Here is a 5,790-nt window from a genome sequence, read left to right on the forward strand (position 1 = left end):
TATCTGTTAGCTATTTGGTTATATATTAGCAGTCACGTATTTAGAGCTAGAACATCCATGGTATTTTTCTATATTCCGGAAACAGCTGTTACTTACCCAATGTCTTCAGTGTCGTAAGCAGCTCAAAACCACTGGTCATTTCAATCCCTTTTCCAGCACACATTTTGTTGGTATGATTACAATGTATTCCAATTTATGCTGTCTACCTGCTCTGCATGTTGATTTAGGACAAAACATTCAGTAAGTTGCTTGCACTTGAGTCACTTATTGCCAAGGTCAACAACTCTTTGGGAGAGCTCCCGCACAATACAGTTACCTAGTCCATAATCAATTCATGTGGTGCACTTTTCTAAGGCCCATTGCCCTTCCTTAGAATGAACTTCCCCACTGAGTGTAAAATTTTCCCAGAGCTCAACTTTGGGAGCCAGGTGAATCATTGAAAAGGATCAGCACTTGCTAACAATGTTGATGTTTAAGACTAGCCCCACATCTTTTGAATCTCTGGGAATGGGCCAGAAAAATCTCGAATACAAAACAAAAAAATCTGGTGGTCTTGATATAGATCTGTAATCTGTATTTTGGGAAACTCTGATCCATAGAGTCCTTTTTAGCCGTAAAGCTTCACAGTTCTGTGAACACTTGGCTTGCTTTGCATTTCATTTCTCCAATCATTCGCTATGCTTCTGTTTTTCTGTCTTTCAAAGCTGGAGAGTATTCAAGCAGTGTGAGATTCAGAGCTGAAAAGGGTTTATACCAGTTGAAATTTGTGTTATTATATTTGTTTCATGCATTTAATTCCTGTTGAGACTTTAAGTATGGGCAGCTGGCTCCCTCTTCCAGGTGCTATGGCTCACACATTGTTGACATCTTTCCTCTCTGTTGCACACCCAAGCCCAGCTGCACTATAAAGACTATCAACCCCACCGCCTACACTTAATGTCCCCTTTGCCTGGGTGACCACTGCTGAAGATATGTTTTAAAATAGTGATTTCATTTAAAGTTTACAAAGCCAATTAATTTTCCATTTTACCATCCATACACATTGTTTTATGACATTAACAGCAGTATACAATATGTGATATCAAAAGTTTATTGGTCAAAATGTCTTTCCTAGCCAGTTATTAACTTTTTTGTTTTATGATGAAGTCTTTATTGTATTTCAGAGAAAGTATGAGGGTGGGATGCAAACCCCTCTGTAACAGAGGTCTATGGACGCTCATGGAAGCACAGAGCTCTCTTTTGGGACGCTCATTGTCCTGGGACACAGCATCAAGCTATGTAGCAACTGACCACGTACAGAATCCTGGCCCACTGTTCAATAATCTCTGCAATGCCAGCCTGCATCACCCACAGTTGTGTGTCATTTACCTGATGGGTTTGAGCCTCTGAAAGACTTCCAGAAAACTACTGAACCCTAGAAACAGAGGAATGGAGGAACAAAGGAGGAACTGTTGATGTTAGAAATCCTAGTGTGGTACAGCAGATCAAAAATGTGGGCAATTGTTCACTTTCCTGTTTTTGTGTACTGTGGATTTACAACCACCTCATAGCTGCCCCTCCAGAGGATTTTTAGAGGCAGTTAATGACATAGGAGGAAATTTCTCCTGATATAGCTGATGAATTTGAACTCTGGATCCTTAGTTTGCTCATGCAACCCTTTATCACCACAGCTTCTAATTTTTAGCAGAATAAATGATAAATGCTCAATGTCACAATCCACCCCTCTTCGAAGGTTTTGAAGGCACCAAGTTGGAAGGACGTTTATAGTCCTAGTCTCCAGGCAAGATTTCTTTGTAACGTGGCTAACTGATGTATAAAAAGAATAATGACTTCCCCTAGATTAGACACGTTTAAATTTTGAAAATTCTTTCTTAGGAGAAGAGAAGAAGCAGTATCAAAGTTTAATGATCCATAAAAATTACTGTCAGGGAATTGTTGAAGTTTTATGTAAGAGTGGATGCTTCACTCCCACATAGTTTTGTCTTTTAAGAGTACCAAAAGACCAACACAAAGACTATGAATGCATTGACATTTTCTGTAATTTCTGAATCATTGAAGTTGCTTCCAATGTTAAATCCATTGCTTTAGTATTTATAGCATTAATCTAACCAACAAGGGTGAATTAATTTTTAGTGGATAATATGTCAGAGGCAGCAGATTCTAGGGTTTCTAAAATTAAGACATGATCCCTGCTTTCATGGAGCTTGCTGTTGGAAGAAAACAGGCACTTGAAGAGAATAGAGGTCACCTGTGTGCCCAGTGAAAGACAGATTCTTATCCCAGTCTCCTTACTGAATTGAATATCAGAGATGGGGGACCACTTAGATCATACTCTTGCCCTTGTCACCTTTCTCATCAAGAACATGTGCTGAACACATGCTGCATCAAGTTAAGCTAAACCCCAAATCAAACTTTTTTATTTTGCAGGATCATGTAACAGTCATCAAAAAAGAAAAAAAAATCTAAGTTTGACAATTAGAAAAATCAGCTGTTATAGATAATCTTTTCATTCATTATTCTTAGCAATGCAAGGTGTGTTTAGCCACTTTGAAATGCATACTCAACTCCAGAAATCTAGAGGATCTTTAACTTGATTTATAAGAGGAATACCACTGCCACTACCATCATGTTTCAAGCTTTCACAATACTTCAGCAGCTATGCTTCTTTTATTAGGCACACATGTAACCTACTATGTTCTATTTTTCAAATGTTTCCCTCATTGTTCAACTTCTACTATAATAATTTCTTGCTTTGTGTACAACTTTGGACAAAACTTTTTGTTAAATCATTTTGGAACATGACATGTCATTAATAGCAAACTCTGGTGGCTTGTTGTTAAGTGCCCTCCATTCGAGTGTAACTCATAACAACTTTATAAACAACAGATGTGAACCTTGTACTATCCTGCACCATCCTCATAATCTCTGACACACGTGAGTCCATTACTACGGTTACTTTGTCAATCCACCTGGTTGAGGACCTTACTCTCTTTTGCTGACTCTCAACCTTTCCAAATATCATATCCCTCTCTGAGGAACAGCCTCTCCTAGCAACATGCCCAAAGTACGTGAAATGAAGTGTTGTCATCTTTGCCTGTAAGGAGCACTCTGGCTGAACCTTCTCCAAGAATAATGTTTGTTCTTTTGGAAGTTCATGGGACAGAGAGTGCGCTTTTCCAACATTACAGTGGTAAGAAATTGTGCTATTAAACCAAAGCTATGTGTTTTGAATCAACTAGCTGCTTCATGAGAAAAAGATGAGTAATCAACTCTATGTGATTTACTTCCTCTAAAATCTGGCCAGAGGGTCAATTGTGGGTCAGTTTTGACTCAGTGGTACAAAACACCAACAATGAGAATAGTCTACCCACACAAGAGGCAGTCATAAGAACAGAGCAAGGAAACATTGCATGGTTCAAAATTGGGAAGGGCGCACGCCAGGGATGTGACCTGTCTCCATACTTTTTCAACCTGTATGCAGAACAGATTATCCCACAGGCTGGGCTCTATGAGGAGAAATATGGGGTCAGAATTTGTGGAGGATCTATCTACAATCTGTGTTATGCAGATGACACAACCCTGCTTACTGAAACTGAGGAGGACTTGAAGTCCTTGCTGCAGAGGGTTAAGGACTGCAGCCTACAATATGGCTTGAGGCTCAATGTCAAGAAGACAAAGATTCTCACCACTGGACCAATTGGCAGCATTAGGATGGATGGGAAAGAGATTGAGATTGTTCACAGCTTTAGTTTGTTTGGCTCCACGGTCAATACCCTTGGCACCAGTAGCCAGGAAATAAGAGACAAATTATATTGGGAAAGTCAGCTGTGAGGGATCTCTCAAGAGAACTGAAGAGCAATGGTGTTTCTCTGGAGACTAAGGTGTGTCTGATACAGGACAAGGTCTTTGCAATCACTTGTTATGCATCAGAGAGTTGGGAGGATAGAAGGAGAATTGATGCCTTTGAGCTGTGGTGCTGGAGGAGAGTATTGAGGGTACCATGGACTGCTAGGAAAATAAACAGATTCACCCTGGAAAGGATTAAATCGGGAGGCTCCTCGGAGGCAAGGATTCTGAGGCTCTGTCTAACATAATTTGGACATGTTATAAGGAGAGACCAGTCCTTGGAGAGGGACATCAAGCTTGGGAGGGTGGAGGGACAGCGCAGGAGAGGAAGGCCCTCTATGAGGTGGATTGATTCAGTGACTCAGGTAATCGTGATGGCAGTGTCAGAGGCAGTGCAATTGGTACAGGACAGAGCAGAGTTTAGGGCTATTGTACATAGGGTCGCTATGAGTTGCAGGTGACTCAATGGCACATAACAACAACAACAACAACAATAAGAGTTATTTGGAATCCTTTGGTAGCAAACAATAAGGAGCTAAAGTTCAAATTAGAAAACTAAGAAAATTATTTTTAGATAATCATATTTTTGGTGCCTGTGCATCAAAGTCACCTGTTTGTTTTGCAACTAGAACTGCTTTCACACATAATGTTTTAAGTAGAATTTAGCCACTTTTAAAATTAATTTAAAATTATCTTAAAATGATCTTCACAGTTGTACCCTGATGATTGAGATTGCCTATAATACAGTATTCAATATCATTAAAAAATGAAAAAAAATTTGAGTTTAAGTCCAACTCCCATAAGTCAGATGCCATTTTTATATTATCTTGACAAATCATGTTATCATTAACTTTCTGCAGAAATAAACTTTGTCCCAAGGACAATGTTTTTTTAAAGATAGTATACACTTATACATTAGTTGGTTAGGATAATAAAATAATGCATAACACAAAAATAGTCCGTAACCATTAAATCAATTCCAACTTATAATGACCTTATAGTATAGAACTGCTTTATAGGGTTTTCAAGGCTGTTAAAGAAATAGATTACCTCATATTTTGGTAGGTTCAAATCTCCAACCTTTTATTCAACAATGGAACACTTTATTTATACACTAGAACTACCAAAGAACTCATTGGTCTCGAGTTGAACAAACTCATAGCTGACTCATCCAAAAATTTTTCAGAGGCATTAAAGGATATTGCCCATATATCAGAGGCTTGAAAGGAGATTTCCGTTATTTCTCCCATTGAGTATCTTGTGTATTAAAATTTTCTGTATTTGGGTTGTCAGGACAATTCCTTATCAACTAGGCCACCAGAGTTCTCTATTTTTAAGCAAAAAAAAACCCAACTATCATCTCATATGTATGTAAAAGGTGATCATTGGATAAAGAATACTGAAAAAAAAAATCACTACTTTTGAATTGTGGTATTAATGAAAAATAATTAAATCTACTACATCCAGACACATTTATATTTATCTAGGAAGAAGTTCGGCTATAATGTTTCTTAGAAGAGATGATAAAAAAGCTTTCTCTCATATACTTAGAAATGTTATCAGGACAGTCTAGTCCTAATCATTTCTCATGCTTTATAAGTAGAGGGTCAATGAAAAACAGAAAGATCTTCAATGGGAGAGAGTGATAAAATGGCTGCATTAATGGGCTTAATCAGAGTGAGTAAGGATGATGCATGTTTGGTCAGGCTTTTGTTCGGTTGGACACAAAGATGCTATTAGTTGGAATCAACTTTTTAACATCTAATAAAAACATATATAATCATCATCATCATCATCCTTTTTCTTCATTTCATAAAGCAATATATCTTAGAACTCTACCACCACACTACGCGACTCTTTGTTTAGTGTTCATAGGGTCTTCAAAAGTTTTTTATTTAGGAAGTAGACAGCCCATCCTAGTTCCTACTCTGTTTTAAAGAGCTC

The sequence above is a fragment of the Elephantulus edwardii genome, unplaced genomic scaffold, assembly GCF_000299155.1.
Source record: "Elephantulus edwardii isolate Elephantulus edwardi_28Jun2011 unplaced genomic scaffold, EleEdw1.0 scaffold00175, whole genome shotgun sequence".
Classification (NCBI taxonomy): Eukaryota; Metazoa; Chordata; class Mammalia; order Macroscelidea; family Macroscelididae; genus Elephantulus; species Elephantulus edwardii.